Raw genomic sequence first — 18,908 nt, 5'->3', positions numbered from 1 at the left:
TGGGAAGACAGACAAACTAATGTTAGCATTTTGGAAGAAGCAAAGACTACCAGTGTTGAAACAATGATCCTTCAACATCAACTTCGCTGGACTGGCCATGTTGTTCGAATGCCTGATCACCGTCTTCTAAAGCAGCTACTTTACTCCCAACTTAAGGATGTAAAACGGAATATCGGTGGACCGCAAAAGAGGTTTAAAGATGTTCTTAAAGCGAATCTAAAAAAATGTAACATGAACATCGACAACTGGGAAGTCTTGGCCCATGAACGTCCCAGATGGAGGCCAGCTATTATCAAAGGTGCTGTGGACTTCAAAGAAGCACGAATACAGGGCAAATGGGACAAACGAGCCAAGCAGAAGGCACGTCAAACAAATCCTCATCGCGACCATCTTCCATCTGGAAACCTATGTCCTCACTGTGGGAGGCTGTGTGGATCCAGAATTGGCCTTTACATCACTTATGGACCCACTGTTAGTGACCTTATCTTGGAAGACAATCTTACTCGGCCACGAGTGATCGCCAATGAAATGATATATATAGTGAGCCCATATAAATGCTCTCAAGTCAGTGGGAAGCAAACTGGTTAGAATGCTGGACTTGGATCAGGAAGAGTTATGGCTTCTCATCCCCCCTCTTCCATGAAGCTCATTACATAGTCTGGGGCCATCAGCAGCCGTCCATCCTTCAGCCTAACCTACCTCACTGGGTTGTTCCAGTGGTAAGCTCAGGTTGACAGACATGGAGTTCTTGGAGGAAAGGCAAGATACAAATGGGATAAACAAATACATATTATGTGCATGTTTCTATGCATATTTCAACATCATTTACCCCTTCATTTTCTCTCTTGTTACAGTCTTTCTTTCCCATTTGATCTTTTTCTTCCTTCCTTCCTTCCCATAAACACGTGTGCTCTCCCTCCCTCCCCCACACACAGGTATTTTATTCTGAGAAATGTCAGCATCCATCTGCCAGGCTGAAAAATCATTGGGGACTTGTAAACAATTCTCCCCTGACATTTGGAATTTCCCTGCTTGCCCCTGAGAACCTCAAGAGCACTCTTGGCTGCTAAAGCTCAATGACTTTCTCTTTAAAATGATTGTTTTAAATGGCATAACATGCCTGAACTTCCGAAAGCCCCACAGAAAAAAAGCAACACTGCTGGAAGCCCTCCCTTTTTCAAGCCTGTGCCACACAGAAGCCTGGCCTTGTTCAGGCCCTGCAGAAATATTCACCTGCTAAATGAATAATAAAATAATTACCACCTAGCGCAATGCCGTGATTAAGAGGTCTGCTCAGGAAGCAGGCCAGTAGAAATAAATCCACACTGCAGCAATTTGCAGCAAGAAACAATACACAAAGCATGATGGAGAGGGAGTGCCAAGGAGAAGGCTTAAATCAGAAACATGGTGCTTGCTTCTTCTGTACTATGGATGAATGATGCAGTCCCTTAGTAGCTGCCAATTTAGGGCCTATTCAGCTAACCACTGAGTGTGTGCAGTGGTCATAGGGAAAGGTGCTTGAAAAGCATTTGAGCAGAATTCTTCCTAGCCTAGGGATGGGGAGCCTTTGACCCACTACTCTTAGATGCTGCTGAAATATATAACTCCCATCATCCCTGACCATTGGCCATGCTGGGTCGGGCTGGTGGAAGTTGGAATGCAACAACATTTGGAGGGCCACAGCTTCCCCACCCCTGAGGTAGTTGCACATACTTATCCCCAAGGATTTAATTTTCTTCTTCCTGAAAAATTGCACCTCCCAATGAAAGTTGAAAGCTGTGGCAGCAGGTCACATGACAGGCTCTCCATGAGCAAGGAGGTCACCACTTGACTTGAGGGATTTCCCATAGGTCTCTCATGTCCACATGGTCATATGGAGTGGCGCCACAAGGAGAGACAGCTACAAGGCTGGTAGTTTGGGACACTGGGGAGCATTACTGACAGAAATGGATGAGGCCTGTGTTTTTTGCTGGTAGTTGGAAGGCCACACCCATAATCCCATGATCTTCTGACTCCATTCAGTTGTTGAAATGGCCTTTCAGGGGGTTGTTATAGCCAAGCATCCAGTTTTAGTTGTTCTAAAGCTGATCTGATACTAAACACTGGGCAGGCACCTTGATAGGAGGAATAGTGGCTGCATAGCTCTTAAAAATATTTACTCTATGTCAAAAGGCCTCAAGACTAAAGCTGTTAAAAATAAGCTTTAGAGATCCACTGTTTCCTCCTTCCAGAGCAGTCAAAGGCATCATAGATCACACACTCTTTTCTGAAGATCAACACATTAAGAACAGTACAAGGGCAAGAAAAGAATTCTGAAAATATGTACCTTCTCTAGAAAGTAAGCTGTGAAAACGACAATATTTGGTTACAAATCAGATTGTGTAAACCTCAGAGTTTGGTTTATACAATTTTGAGTTGCAGTCTTCAAGCTGAATTTTTTTAAATCCCAGGGCTTGATCTGAAGCCACATGATGCAGCAATCTTGCTAAAAGTAAGCAGGTCTGGGTCTGGTCAGTGTCTGGATACCAGACTGTTGGGGGACCCTATCTACGCTGTTGCCTTGAGACTGAGGATGAAAGAAATGCAGGATATAAATGTTATAAAGGAAAGCCAGTCTCCCTGACCTCCTCTCTGTAGTGTTTTTGCCTCTAGTATTAATCAATGCAAATTTTAACTTATCTGGGAAATAAATCCTAGTTGCTCACTATGGATCCTGGATCAGATGCAACCCAATGCAAAATACAGAATGCACAGTTTTGAGGTAAGACACCTTTCCCTATGACCACCACACATCCAATGGTCATTGCAGAAATGGACTGCAAAATTGGCAGCTATGAAGGGATTACATAATTCACACGTGACACACAAGCAAGCTCTGGTGTCTGGCTTCTCCCCCCCCCCTTCCTTTTACAACCTTTCCACCTGTTTTATGGCATTGACTTTTAGACTGTCAGCCTTCAGGATGTGTTTGTTCCTTTTAATAGATACTGTACAACAGCTAGCCACTGACGCATATAATTATTCATCATCGTCATCATCTACTGTGCGTTTTAGAAAGTTGTTTTTTCTGTTCCCCATGCATTTGGACACTTCTTAAGATGTCATAAACAATTTATGCAAGATGGTTCCTGAGATCAAAGAGCAGGTTTTCGTCTGTTTGGATACAATTGGATGCCATTTTGCATCAAGATAGTGGACTGAACCTTTCAAAACTGTGCTGATTTTAACTACTGATTTTTGGTTTGTTCGAATTCCCAAGCAATGTTGGGTATGAGGATACTAGTTATTATTAGTAGTAAAATGATGGAATCAACTAAGCAGATACATATGATCAAAGATGTGTCCACTTGCCCATTCCTCTCAGGTTTGCTTTTTCAGTTTTGTATCTGATTAAACAGACAAACATATGTCACAGTGATAGTACATGGCTAACACCAAACCCAGTAAAGAAGGAGGGGGAACTTGTGGGCCTCCAGATGTTGTTGGACTACAGCTCCGATCAGCCCCAGCCAGCATGGCCAATGGTTAGGAATGATGAGAGTTGTAGTCCAACAACATCCAGGAGGTCACAGGTTCCTCATCCTTGCAACAGGGCAACACGCTGGCCCTACAGATCCTGCCACATCATTGAGGAATACAGAATGAGAGCAGGGTAGCTGCTTGGTTTTGTACAGCAGAGAGGTCTAGTGCATTTTGGAGCTCCAATGAAATAGTCCCAGCCCTTAGTGGTGATTTAGACTGAAAAGAAGATCTCCAACTCTGGCCATTATACAAGAAAATAAAATAAGCACACTTAGTCCTGATCACTGTTGTAAAGTGCTTATAATGGCAAGTGAGCACAATGTTGAAAGCAATGACTCACCCCCACCCTCACACAATTGGTCAGCAATGGTGCTCTAGCCAGACTCCTAAACCACACTTGCGTCCTTCAGCTGATGAAAGCACAAACAAGCAGCATGATGGTCTCACCATGGAACGCAGCTTCCCTTCCTCTGTTTCTGTACCCACTCACTCATCTTACCCTCACCCACCTTTACCCTCGTGCCCTAGTGGGTGAGTCACTTCTGCTCCCAAGAGCAAGCCCCAGTCAAAGCTTGTTGCTCTGCTTAGCAAAGTTTGCACAGGGTTACATTTCCAATTAATGAAAGAGTAGATGGGAAGAGGCTATGACGCAGAAGCTGGGAGAACTCTTATTTTCAACTTCTCTCTTTCTCCCTCTCCCTCTCCCTGCCCCAGCCCATTTCGTTAGTTGTTTTTTAAGGGGAGGGAAGCCCAAGTGCATGTCTGCTTTTAAATTCAAATGTGCAATATGGGCCAGTGCCTCAGAGCTGGAACAAAACTGCAAATCTGGGCAAGGAAACAAGGAATATTTCACTTCAGCTCAGTCCAAACCATCTTGATTTATTCAGCATTCTGTATGGAGCATTCTGTATGGGGGTAGCGGAGGTGGGGAGAGAGAACATCGTCTCCAAGGGCTTGGCAGCTTTAGCAGTAAAACCTGCTCTAAATACCCAGCACAATGGGCAGGTTACAATGGGAAGGAACAGAGAGAAGAAATTCTTCAAGGGGGAACTTGCAAAGCCATGCCAGGTTCTTGCTGCAGGATTGCTGGCTCTACTCTGATCTGAATCCAATTGTTATTGTTCTGCCTTGGAAATGATGGTTTCAGATCCGCAGAGGTTCTGAGATGGGTTCCACAATGCCCAATCCGCCATAGAATACAACTCACTTCTAGCAGTAGCAACAACAAAGAATGTTATTCACCTACAATCCTAGCTGTGAAGAAATCACACTTGGCATCCATAACAAACACAGGCTGCTTTCAAAGTATGAGCCAGCCTCCTTTTTTTACACCCTCAGTGCAGTTGTGTTTATTAAAGGGACTCCAAAACCAGGCTATGCTCTGGCCCTATGGCAGGGCCCCTGCACTTTTAGGAATTGTGTGCAAGAACAAGGTGTAACTTTTCATATAAGCAACACCTGCTGAAATTCCCTCTTCTGCATGGCTATTAAAAATGCAAGAGCCCTTTCCTTTTTTGCATCTGGACACCCTACTATGATCACCAGTGTTCATCTGGGCATCTACGTTCCCAAGGGTAGCACCTGCCAGTGCTTTACCACATATTTAGCCAGTCAATAAGCTGGTTATTAATTCAGAAGTAACCTTGGGACGAATGAGTCCTGCTCTGAAGCATCCCTCCAAGTTTATATGGCAGAGAGGCTTTTCCAAGCTCAACCATTTCCCTCCTTCATTTGGAAAGACTACTTTTTTGTTTATTTTTTTAAAAAATCATAGCACAATAGCAATGGGGCAAAATGGCAAGGTTTTGTGGGTAGGCCCTCTGTTTCCAGTATAATTACATGGCAAGATATGTATGCTTTAAAGCAGTGGCGGCTGGTGGCCCTATGATAGTGGGGCAGTGGAATTCACTCTGGATTTTTGTCCAAACTTTCAAGGAGCTGTCCAAGGTGCTACCAGAGCAGATACTAAAACCCAGAGTGGATTTCTCTGACCCATTGACATGGGGCCACCAGCCGCCACTCTTTTGAAAGGTGGGTTTTATGTATCAGTAGCAGAAAAACATAGTGTTTGATCAAATCAGGCAGAAGAAACTTGAAGACATATTTCTGGCTTAGGACTCTTCTTACCCTAGGATCTTATTAGTACATTATCAATATACTAAATAATGATTAATATTATCAGTCTAATGATGCTGCTTGGTTCCATATTTCTAAACCAAAATCTAGCAGCTGGCTCATAGCAGCAGGCTCTGTGAGCCTTCAAGATGGCTCTGGGTGATGATGAAATGAGAAATAAGGCAGAACAAGGGTCCCTGTGAAGGAACAGATGGAACCTACAGCAGGCCTTTCTTATTGACAGCTTTGGCGAAGTCGTGTGTCTCCACATGACCCAGCATTAGGTCCTGAAGCAGAGATGGGGAATCTGTGGCCCTCCAGATGTTGTTGACCTCCAGCTCCCACCAGCACCAACCAGCATCACTAATGACCAGGGATGATGGGAGTTGTAGTCCAGCAACATCTGGAGGACCACAGGTTCCCTGTGCCTGTCCTAAAGCATCTCTCATGGCTCTTCATTTTAAACAGTGAGGTACCATTGCACATGCTGGATCAGCAGGTGCAGGAAGAAAGACGTAGAATAAACACAAGCTCCACCTGGGCATCTGGAAGGAGAGGCAAACCCATAGTCAGTCAGGATTTATGATCAATTACCTGGCTTAATCAGTCTTAAAGGAGCTATCAGGCCCATTGTCACTGTGGCTGGATCACAGAAACTTATTGTTGCGCGCCTCCCCAATCTCCAAGCAGTGAGATTTCAGTGGTCCCTGCTCTTGTCCAGGGTTTGGTTTCCTTTGGGAAGAAGGTCAGCAGAGACTGCGGTGTCTTTACGAAATATGGTTTATTTATTTACACACATTCCAACCTGAGCTTAGGATGGAGGGGTTCAAGGCATCAGCAGTCCAATATCCAGCTTTTCCATCAGTGTTACAGGAGGCATTCTAAAGCCATGATGCAGAGGGACAGCATCTCTGCCTGCCTCCAGTTCCCAGCCTTTCGCCAACACAACACTGCACACACTAAAAACACAAACCTGTCCTACCTTCCGGGGGGGGGGCTCTCCTGAAGAGTTTCAATGACAAAAGGATCTTCCTGGCCCATTCACCAGTTGCTGGGCACCTGATAGACCCATTAACAACCTGGCCACTCTATTAGCTTAACAAAAGAAACTTATCTGGCCAGCAGCCAGCCCCTCACCCCAAGGCACAGGGTTCCAAATCAGAGGCTGGAAGGGGACCCACAGGAACCATCCATTCCAACCCCCAAACTAACAATAATATATACTAAAAAGGGGAAGAGTGACCCTATCTTATACAGCATTACCAGGCAAGAAAGTCAAGGCAAGGAAGCCATTGCAAATAGATTTGCAGGCAACATGAATCATTTTCCTGAACTTGCTCAAACATGAGTACAAGTACCAGAAAACATCCTTTTTTGGTTGTAGCATCATATCCCAAAGCATGACAGAAGCAAACTGACTAGGACAAGAGCTCCCTTGAGCATGCCTGCATCCTTAAAACATCTCATAGGATATCAAGTCTTTTTATGACACCTGGTTGACATTTTATAGTGTCCATAATAGAATTCTGTTGGGAAGACAAGGTAGTTCCCACCTTGTAAAAACACTGGCAGCTCTGAACACCCCATCCTACTAGCCAAGACTGAATAATTAATGCTATCATTAAAGCCAAAGTGGCCACTAACAAGAAACAACAAACCCTTATGAACATTCTAAACCATCCAGACTGTTTTAACAGTCAAAGCAGTTGTGCTTCTTTTATCTCCTCTGGTAAATGGCACAGACTTTGTTGTTGTTATATGCCTTCAAGTCAGTTACGACTTATGGCGACCCTATGAATCAGCAACCTCCAATAGCATCTGTTACAAGCCACCCTGGTCAGATCTTGTAAATTCAGGTCTGTGGCTTCCTTTATGGAATCAATCCAACTCTTGTTTGGCCTTCCTCTTTTTCTACTCCCTGCTGTTTTTCCCAGCATTACTCTCTTTTCTAGTGAATCGTGTCTTCTCATGATGTGTCCAAAGTATGATAACCTCAGTTTCATCATTTTAGCTTCTAGAGACAGTTCTGGTTTAATTTGTTCTAACACCCAATTATTTGTCTTTTTCGCAGTCCTTGGTATACGCAAAGCTCTCTTCCAACACCACATTTCAAATGAGTGGATTTTTCTCTTATCCGCTTTTTTCATTGTCCAGCTTTCACATCCATACATAGAGATCGGGAATACCATGGTGTGAATGATCCTGACTTTAGTGTTCAGTGATACATCTTTGCATTTGAGGACTTTTTCTAGTTCTCTCATAGCTGCCCTCCCCAGTCCTAGCCTTCTCCTGATTTCTTGACTATTCTCTCCATTTTGGTTAATGACTGCTCCAAGGTATTGATAATCCTTGACAAGTTCAATGTCCTTGTTAAATCTTCAGTTGTCATTACTTTAGTCTTCTTGATGTTCAGCTGTAGTCCTGCTTTTGTGCTTTCCTCTTTAACTTTCAATAGCATTTGTTTCAAATCATTACTGGTTTCTGCTAGTAGTATGGTATTGTCTGCATATCTTAAAGTATTATATTTGTCCCTCCAATTTTCACACCTCCTTCATCTTCTTCAAATCCCACTTTCCATATGATATGTTCTGCATATATATTAAACAAATAGGGTGATAAATGCACCCCTGTCTAACACCCTTTCTGATTGGGAACCAATCGGTTTCTCCATATTGTCCTTACAGTAGCCTCTTGTGCAGAGTATAGGTTGCGCATCAGGACAATCAGATGCTGTGGCACCCCAATTTCTTTTAAAGCATTCCATAGTTTTTCATGCTCTACACAGTCAAAGGCTTTGCTGTAATCTATAAAGCACAGGGTGATTTCTTTCTGAAGTTCCTTGGTCAGTTCCATTATCCAACGTATGTTTGCAATAGTCAGAGGCAGCATGCTTCTGAAAACCAGTTGCCGGAAGCCTCAGGAGGAGACAGTGTTCTTGCACTCGGGTCCTGCTTGCGGGCTTCCCCCAGGCACCTGGTTGGCCACTGTGAGAACAGGATGCTGGACTAGATGGGCCACTGGCCTGATCCAGCAGGCTCTTCTTATCTTCTTATGTTCTTATGTTCAATATGATCTCTGGTGCCTCTTCCCTTTCTAAATCCAGCTTGGACGTCTGGCACTTCTCACAGACTTTAAGTGTATTCAAATGCAAGATTCTAGTGTTCATTTATTTTAAGAAATATGTCTGAAAATATGCAGGCAGATGTCTTGAAAAGGCTCCTGTGTTCAAGGATAGTGTTAATGTGCCTTTACAATAATTGGAGCTGTGTTGATGGGAGATCATACTATGTACGCCTGCTGCAACTGATTTCAATTTTCCAATTTGCTTTCCTAATATCATTTTTCTCTCCATCCCACTTCAAACAATCATTATTACTACATTACACGACTGGATTCAACACTAAAAAATCTAATAACCTACTGTAGATACATTGTGGAATTGAAATGATGCCATAATCAAGGTTGATTTGCAATTAGAAAGTGGCCTCTTTTAGATGCTTCCAGAACTTGATACCTTCTGGTGATTCCCTTGTCCTGACTGAGGGAGGCCTGTATTTGCAATAGCAAAAGGAAATAATTTAATCACTGCCTGGGAAGTTGCTGAGGGCGCAGCTCTAAGGTGTGAGAAAGTAGCTGGACATCTTTCCACAGGACAGGGCTACCAAAACAAAGAGCAGGTGTGATGTGGAGGGAAGAGGCTAGACAAAGGGAAGGGAAATGGACGAATGAAGAGAGGCAAAGTACAAGATATGGAATGTGGGAAACTGATTGCAATGAAGATCTCGGGAGGCATGACTGCCATCTGCTGATCAAAGATCAGAATGGATTTCTGGCATATTTAAATAATACATATTTACATTCCCTTCCACAAAACCCACTTCTTCCTTCATGCACACAGATACACCCACAGTTGCTGTCAAACATAAGCACATAAACCCTGGTACATGTACACACAACTTTCTGTAAAGCAGGACATCTGTATAAGCTCACCCTGCTATATATGGTTATATAGGACTTCACAAATCTTTCCTCAGCTTCCTGCACTATGCACAGGGAATTACCCCTTTGGCGCCTTCCCTTCTGAAATACCGTTGGGGGGGGGACTTCACAAGCATGAAAATGGCAGATGGAGGGGGGAGGAGGACTCTGCATGAGAGGCAGAGAGGTGGAGATCTCCCAGGGTGAGAGACTAGGTAGAAGAAAGAAAAGCTCCTAGGTGAGAACTGGGAGGGTGTGTCATTTTCTGTGAGGATAGGAAGGGGGTTAAGAGCTACTCTTGTTTAGAGAGTAGATTCTGTACTTGTACACAAGTGGTGGCTGGTGGCTCCATGACAGTGGGGCCATGGAATCCACTCCGGTTTTTAGTTGGAACTTAGTCTGAAAGTTCAGACTTAAACCCATAGGATTCCACTGCCCCACTGACACGGGGCCACCAGCGGCCACTGCTTGTACATTGTTTTTGTATTTTATATACCCTGCTCCTGATTTCCCCTCCCTTATTTCTTAGGCTATTACTGTTATATGTGTATTATGTTTTACAATTGTATCTGAAATAACTTATGAGACTTTAGTATATATTTCTTATCATTATAATTGATTTTGTATTGCATAGATATTATGTTATGTGTTGATATATATTGTTTGTTATGTCCTGTGTTGTGAATTATCCTCTGGTCTCTTGACAAAGGTTGACACGTAAATTAAATAAGGAAAATAAATAATAAAATTAATAAAAGGAGCACTTTTCACAAGTTTGGCCTCTGACATTAAGACTGAACAGGTCCTGAGCCCAAGCGAGAGGCATCGCCTTAAAATGCCAGCTGGAGACCAGGCCCATCCAGAGGAGTGCTTGATTGCAGACCTCAACTCCTCAGGAGTAAAGGACTGGCTATAGGTGATTAATAAGAGTCAGCCGAGGTTTGGGATCTGGTTCCAGCAAATCAAGCGTAAAAAACCCAGTGCTAGGCTAGAAGAGCTGCTGGCCCAACATTTATACACCATCTCTGTACCTGACCTGGCTATTGATCTTGTTGACTCCAGACCCGTCTCCTGCATTACCCTAGATCTGCTCTTCCTACAGACTGCTTGGATCTTCACCTTGGACTACTCTGACCTTGCTTTTTGCTTGACCCTGTTGCTGTAGACTCTGGATTCTGGCTTTGGACTGGGCCTGGATACTTGGACTGGCCTTGGTGTTGCCCTCATTTGTGTTTTGTTAGGAAGTCTCCTTCGGAGCTTGATGAAAATAGGACAGTTTGTTCCAGTCCTCACTGTGTAATGGAGGCTATGTTGTAGAAAAACCAGTCCCTGTAGGAACACGTGATCCAACTGGCTGTGATGGGAATAATGCTGCAGGCCCAACTAAACCACCATGGGGATGGTGCCCAATCTCCACCTATCCAGCTGAGACCATAAGTGCCCTGTTGGATCTCCTGAAAAGTTTGATGGCACTCTTGACTGCTTCCCTGCCCAATGTACTCTGTACATTCACTTAACACCTGAGGATTTTCCCATTGACCAGATTGAAGTGGTGGCTTTAGCATTCTTACAGGACCTGCAGCTTAAGGGGTGACTCTATACTATTACAGTCCAGCCCACTCCTGATGGACTTCCTCCTTAGGGTGGGTGGGTAGCGCTCCCAGTTTGCGATCTACAGCAGTGTGGGCTCCCGACCCTGCTGCGGATCACAGAGAAGGAGGTCCAGCCCCCCCCTAACCATGCAAGCCCATAACACCTATCTACACGCCCCATCTACCTCTTCCATTGTGGTGAATGCTGGCCGTGCTGCATGCATATGTCTGCCATCAATCAAGATGGTGGCAGGGGCATCAGCCCCTTACGGAAACCTCAGCCGCCATCTTGGTTGATAGCAGGCATGAGGACACAGTGCGGCATTCACCGCAACTGAAAAGGTGGGTGGCATATGCAGGTGGGCACCGTGGACCCAGGGCAGGCTGGTGGCCAAGGGCCCAATCATGCCTGGTGCCACCCTGTTAGGATTTTTAGACATTGGTACTAGTACATCGTGGCGGATTTACCCAGCAACCTACATTCACACGAATTTTAAACATGGGGATATTTACTGAGCATACACACATACAGAGAATCAAAATATACACATTTAACCTTAACCACTACACCACTACACTATGACTGGCAGCATCTCTCAAATGAGATAAACTTAACTCTTTTGGCTACTTTTTCCATCAGGTCTCAAGCAGCCTCTTCACAAATGAACCAAACTTAAGCCATTTTAAAAATCACATAGGCCATGGTGGTGTCTCTCAGATTTATAGGCTCATAGCCAGCCTGCTAACAGGAGGGGCTGACAGATGACATCCTTTATGAACTAGTCCAGGTGGAGTGGACCACGACCCTCCAAGGACTGATACATCTGTGCCTCCAGATTGATGGCCCTTCCTAAGCCTTGTCACAGGATCCTGGCTCTTCACCCTCAGATGGAGCCTGAGCCAGGGCTGAATCCAAGCCATGGGCTCCTACTGGAAGGAAGGGTGGGATACAAATTTAATTAATAAATAAGATTGGAGCCTCCTAGTCTTCCTCTGAGGACTCCCCTAGCGGGTCCCTGATAGGTCCTTCCTAAAAATGTGGAGTCCATGCAGCTCCTTAGCACTCTGGGAACTTGCAGGTGATGAAACAGGACAGATGACAACTAGCGCGCAGGTTGCAGTATGTGCTACCATGTGGCAGTGAGGACAGAAGAAAAAAAAAGCCTCCACTGCTGTACTGTAGCCATCCAGTGAAACTCTTCAGTGTGGTCTGGAGGTTGTTGACCCTTGCGGCCACATCACTGGATCCTGCAAAGGCCCATTGTGATGGGTTTGAGTACATTTTGGAAATAAAGTTGCTTGTTTTCAGAATGAGTTTGGTACCATGGTTGTAGAAACTCCTAGAAATGTATCCAGTGCCACATCTTGCCTTGTTTGGTGGGATCCATTTCAGAGGAAATGTGGTCAAAAAGACATATATGTTGGCAGAGGCAAAATTCCATCCAGGGACTTTCTGGTTCACAGCTCATATTCTTAGCCATTGTGCTACCCAAGCTCAATATTCAGGTTGACTAAGCTGCTTTGGAGTTGCATGTGCAAAAGTTCTTTAATGGTTAGCTCCTGGTGGGGTAGAGCCACAATGAAAGCTTCCCGGCAGCTTATCAGGAGGGAGTGGGTTGGTAGTAGTAGGAAATATTTCCAAGCAGCTATCTGCCATGGTTGGTGCTGGGAACTATCGTTCCCAGAAGGAAATATGCACACACACAGCACCATCAGCACACAGACACAAGCATTATGAACCAGGAGAGAAATCTCAGAAACAAACATTCCAAATACTCTCCAAGAAAGCTCAAAAATACTGAGCCAATTCTCCATTGACCTGTGTAGAGCTCACCCATCATTAGTTTCCACAAAGGCTCAATAAGACACAGAGTTAGCAGGATAGGTGAGGAAAGGGTGGATTTGGAAGTCTAGAATCCATTGCATGCATACTCTTTCTGTGTGTGTTTGTGCAAATGCCTGAGGCCAGCTTTGAGATATTCGACCGTATCACCACATTGTTCTAGGTCCATTCTCATTGGAGCCTGTAAAAAACCATAAGCAACCCACCTAGCCAAGTAGACGCTATCACATACTACCTACAAGATTTTACAGGAGGCCTGTCACAACTGTCATTTAACAAGCCAGCAGTAAGTACTAATCCCTTTGGGCATCAAATTCCTTTCTAAAGCTCTTTTGTCCTTTGCTAGTTTAGATGACATGCACCGCTACCTTCCATGGCAAAGTTGAAAAAAGTGAGACACTCTGGAGACGTGTGCGTGTTCTCCTGGCAAAGGTAGGATTTTTACATTTTCAAAATCAAGCAGGCACTTACTTTGGGCCTGGGCTAACACATTTCTGTATATCTCCCTGGGATTGAAAACTCATTCCCACGGGCAGGACAGCTACTTCTGTATGCCAGTTTTCTTGAGGAACCTTTCTCCAGAATCTTGGCATTATTCAGGGTGCCATCTGTCTCCCTCCCTCTTTCCTTCCCTCCCAGTTCAGAAATGGGCTCACACAAGGCAGGTTGTTTTTACAGAGCCTTCCACTGGCCCACGTTCTCTTAAAAAGGGGGGAAGTGGGCAAGGGAGTGTTGCCAGCAGCTCAGCCCTCCCACTCTCTTAGCATGTGGTCTGGTGGTGGGGAGGGAGGGAGCGGGAAGGAGACTGAAGGAATAATGCTCATGTGGTAATGAATCCATCATAAGATGAAGGGGAACTGAGTTCAGTTTCTGGCAGTGATGCCCATTCTTGCTTTGGTCTTGGGACAGCAGTTTTCCTAACCATATGTTATTGAGAAAATATCAGATACTGAAAAACTGGGCACTGTATAATACTTGCACAAGAAACTAAAAGACAAAAAATATTCTATACTGGTCCGTTGTTGGTTCATCATTTATGTAATGTTATGTCACGTGCAAGGTATTTGGCAATCCTTCTTTCACACATTTTCACAGGCGCCGAATGGCATCACAGGAAACCATCATGGAAGCATCCAAACAGCAGTCAAAAATCCATCTGTTGTGATGTGTTATCAACAGCAATCAAGAGTGGGACTTGAAGCCCTGATTCTCCTTAGGGCTGACAATTCTGCAGGCTAAATCAACAGCTGCATCTCACAGATGACATCCCAGCAAATAAAAGAGAAGCCAGAGTAAGTGTGTGGCAAGACTGGAAGCCCTTCATTGTGAGATGATCAATGGCAACAGAAACAACAACATGATTTGGTAGCTTGTGCGTGCTCAGAGCTGGTAGAGTGAGCTTCTCACTTCCTTAATGTGCTCCCTTTGGGAGAAAGCTGTTAGCAGGGAAATAAGAAGTGGAAATGGAACTCTCAGATGTTGGGAAATATTCTCATGACTGAACCAATATCAAAACAGCAAAAGTCAGCACAGGCCCTGCACGTGGCTAAACTCTATGGCAAGCACTACCAGGCAAATAATCCAAGCAATCAGCAAGCAATCTGCCATATGTAGTCAGGGAGAATCTGTACACCAGATGTAGCCCCAAACCGCACTTTCCAACAGAGGGAGATCCGTCCATATTTACACCATCAGATATGGTCAAGAAACTTCCACCCCCAGAGACTATCCAACATTTTTTTAAATTACAAATATATTTTGCCTTTTAAAAATTACAATTTTATTCTAAATGTCAATATAGTTTACCTGACCCCTCTTGGTTTTCTACAATAACAGGAGAATGTGAACAGTCTTCTACCAAACATTCTTCTAACAAATAAAAATCTCCCAGATATTTTGAAGAAATAGCTTAAGGGCAACTTTCAAAAATGACAACCCATCCAACAATGAAAGTCGCACTCAAGCTGCTTAGCTGACAGAGTCCACATATATCAGAGCTGAACAGTTATATCAAAGCTGCAGAGGATCAGGTGATTTAGTTCCACAGGGATCTTGCAGTCGTTGCATCAGAGTACATGTTAGAGGCCACGCATGCAGTCCTGGAGCGAGTATGGGTGCCACTTTTTGGTGCCTTCTTCCTACACTATGATGGAAACATGGAGAGAAGAACCATGTCAATGGAACTAATTGATACATAAAAAATTGAAATGAACACAGACTGAACCTGATTCAAAATTCTGTGCAAACAGAATTCACGATCCTAAGGAGAAGGCAGGGGTAGTCCTTTCATTAGAGCTTTCCATTTTGTTCACATATTACAGTGAGCATAGCCCAAAGCTGTCTCTATACATGTACAAACGTTTGTGGGAAAGCATGTATACTTGTTGATTTATACAGCTCAACTATTGTGTACATAGACTGTACACTCATTGAGCATTACATGTGAACGTTACATGTGTACAGCTCAACAATTTGTGTACACAGATTGTACACTAATTGAATGTAATGTGGGAACACCTCCAAATGCCCTAGCTGCCAAGAGACCGGCTGTTAAAGATTGGGGACCCTGAAATTATGGCAAAGGTTATAAACTTTGTATTGGCCTCTCTCAGCTTAATGGCACACTTTTAAAAATGTAAAGTGGAATGCTTTTACTGTATTTCGTAATCTTATTATTTTTTTAAATGCTTTGGCAGATGATGGGAAAACATCTGGCACATAATACATGCTTTTTGTTGTTATTGTATTCAGGACAATATTTTGTATAATGGTGTTGATATGTGTTCCATTATAATAAAAATGCGTTTTAATCTCTTTTTAGCTTACTGTTGATTTTAATTGCCTTTTGAATATTTTTAATACCTGTTTTTAATTGTCTTTTATTGATAATTTTCATGTTTTATTCTTTTTGTAAACAGCTTAGAGATCTTATTTTACTATCAAACAGTATGTACATTTTGTTAAATAATTACAAAATATAGCTGCCTGTTAATTACTTCCTCCTTTCATTGGAATGCAATGTATCTGTTCAGCCCATGAGCACTATCTGCGTTGTGTGTAACCTGTGACTCAGCAAACCAAAGCAACAAAAATAAATAAAGAGATACAGTAGATAAATACTCGTTAGCAGCTCAGGTGTGGCAGCCCACCAAGGGCTCCATAAACTTCCTGGTTTTGCTGCCTACCCGAGACTGTGCCAGATAGACCATAATGCATGTTTAACATAAAATATGGCTGACTACGTTTGCGTGGCTGCATCACAAGCTGTGTAGGCCAGGTCTAGCTATTGTATTTATAAAATACTTCCACTAGAATGCAACCATAAAGTGAAGCAAGCTTTCTATTGAACTAACAATGGTGAATCCAGACTAGGTTTGCCAGGTCAGAAGCATCCCAAATCCTGAGATTTCAGGGGTGGGTCCTAGTGATGTCATAGGCATGAGCTCAAGTGATGTCACGGGTAGGCCAGAGTGATGTCATTAAGCATTGTACATTAAGCATTAACCACAGTTGCTTGGAGCATACAATTCAACATTTCTGGAAATGGATTGGAAATTAAGATAGAAATCTTAACTAAAAGATGGAGCCTGGGTAGGTAAGTGCCCTCAGGCCAGGCCAGTCACCAGAAGGTCATTGCAAAAAGAAAGATGCCTAGTGTTGTGAAGATGTTAGATGCGAGCACTCAGGAGTAAAGATGGATGGCCCTGAAGGCTGCAATTCTAAACACACTTACTAAGGGACCAAGCCCCATAGAACTCAATAGAACTTACATCTGAGTAGATATAGTTTGGATTGTGCTGTTGGTAAAGCTTGACTAGGGATCCTCTGCAAAGATATCCATATTCAAGCAGGGCTGATAAGCCCCTAACTGGAATGCCCCTACCCTTTAACATGGCTGCTCCAAACTTCTTTACAGATTTGACCTTTCACTTCAGAAAGAGGTCTGAGAAAAAAGTAAGAGTAAGAAGATTCTCTACCTTTTCCTGCCTACCCTGTGGGCTGCTATAAACTCACTTTGTCAGCCAACCCAATTCCAGTGAGTAATAATTGATAGAGAGAAAACTCACATGGTTTGGTCTACCTTCACAGGCAGTAGTTTGGGTACAGCAGCAACTGAAGCCACTCTTCCCAGTATGTGAATTCTTTTTTAGCACTATCGGGCAAGAAACAAACTGTCATGCAATCAACAAGGTGCATCATCAGTGGGTTTAAGGGGGTTGAGCTGAGCGCATGAAATCACTGTTGTTGCTTCTATGGATGTAAGGGAGTGAAGTCACAGGTAAATGAAATGCAAACAGAAAAACAAAAAGAAAAGACAGCAATGATTTCCTAAATGCAATACCATACCCAACACAAGATTCCCATGAGTGAGGCAGAAAACTCAGCATCCCACAACCAGTCAGGGTTCCGACCCGAAAACCAAAACTAAAAAAATCCTGGCAGCCAGTCAGCCAACGTCAAAGAAATCCCCATGCAGCACAACCTGACCCGGGGGCTGCAGCTAGTGCAGAATGCTGTGGCACGATTGCTGACATGAGTGAGTCCCTATCAGCATGTAATACCTCTGCTCTACTCTGAAATCTGCACTGGTTGCTGATTTGCTACCAGGCCAAGTTCAAGGTGTGTTTTCCATGCTATGGGTGCCACATAGTACTTGTTCTGCTCTTGTAAGAAATCCGTCCTTTAGTGTGGCAGCACCAACACCTTGGAACTCCCTGCCTATTGACATTAGGCAGATGCCTTTATTGTACTCTTTTCAGCATCTGCTAAAAACATTTTAGTTTAGGCAAGCCTACCCAGGCATGTAAAAGCTATTGTGTTTTTTATCTGTTTTTAGTTCATGGTTGGTTTTATTATTTTGAATATTTTTAAATACCTGTCTTTAACTGTTTTTGCCAATAATTTTATTGTTTTAATTCCTTCTGTAAACTGCTTTGAATTTTTTTACAATAAAGTGGTATGTAAATGTTGTAAATAAAATATATAAATAAATTTTGGAATCGCTGTGGCCCTTGGGTCTCTTTCCACTTTTAGGAACAAAGGAATCTGCATTATACCGACACAGGTCATTTAGTACCATCTAGCTCAGTACTGACGACATGGACTAGCATTGCCTCTCCAGGCTTCCAGGCAATAGTCTTTTCCAGAATTTGAATTTTGGACCTTTGCATGCAAAGCATATGTGCTCCCATTGAGCTACAACCCTTTCTCTGTTTAAAAAAGTATATTTTAAAATTGTTCATTTTAATTCACAAATGAATGCACAGCATACCTAGGGCAGATCCACAACATTAATTTAAAGCACATTCAACACACATTGGAAGTGCATGAATCAGACCACAGAATCATGGGAACTGTAGTTTGTTAAGGGTGGTTGGAACTATAACTATGAGGGGAAAACTACACTTCCCAAGATTCTTTAGGGGAAGTCATGTGCTTTAAATGTGAGTTGGATGTACTTTAAATGTACTGTGTGGATATACTTCATAAACTTTGCCTGCATGTAAATCATTTGAATTACTTTTTTTAAAAAATGGAAGTGAGCTATAAAGTTTACTGGATGACCATGGGCTACTCACCATCTCTCAGCCTATCTGCCCCTCAGGATGAAAACAACAGAGGGGGACCATGACCATTCCAAGGAAATAGGGCTCACTTAAAATATAGAGGAAATAATCATGTACAACCATAGTGTGAAATCAGATACTTAGCGAGACATAGTATGAAGAAATATTTATATAAACGTGACTGTCAAAGAAGTTTATTATTTCACTGGTGATCACTCGTGGCCAAGTAAGATTGTCTTCCAGGGTAAGGTCTTTAACAGTGGGTTACCACTAGAACAACCCAGTGAGGTA

The sequence above is a fragment of the Rhineura floridana genome, chromosome 3 (assembly GCF_030035675.1).
Source record: "Rhineura floridana isolate rRhiFlo1 chromosome 3, rRhiFlo1.hap2, whole genome shotgun sequence".
NCBI lineage: Eukaryota > Metazoa > Chordata > Lepidosauria > Squamata > Rhineuridae > Rhineura > Rhineura floridana.
Note: the sequence above shows the minus strand (reverse complement) of the source record.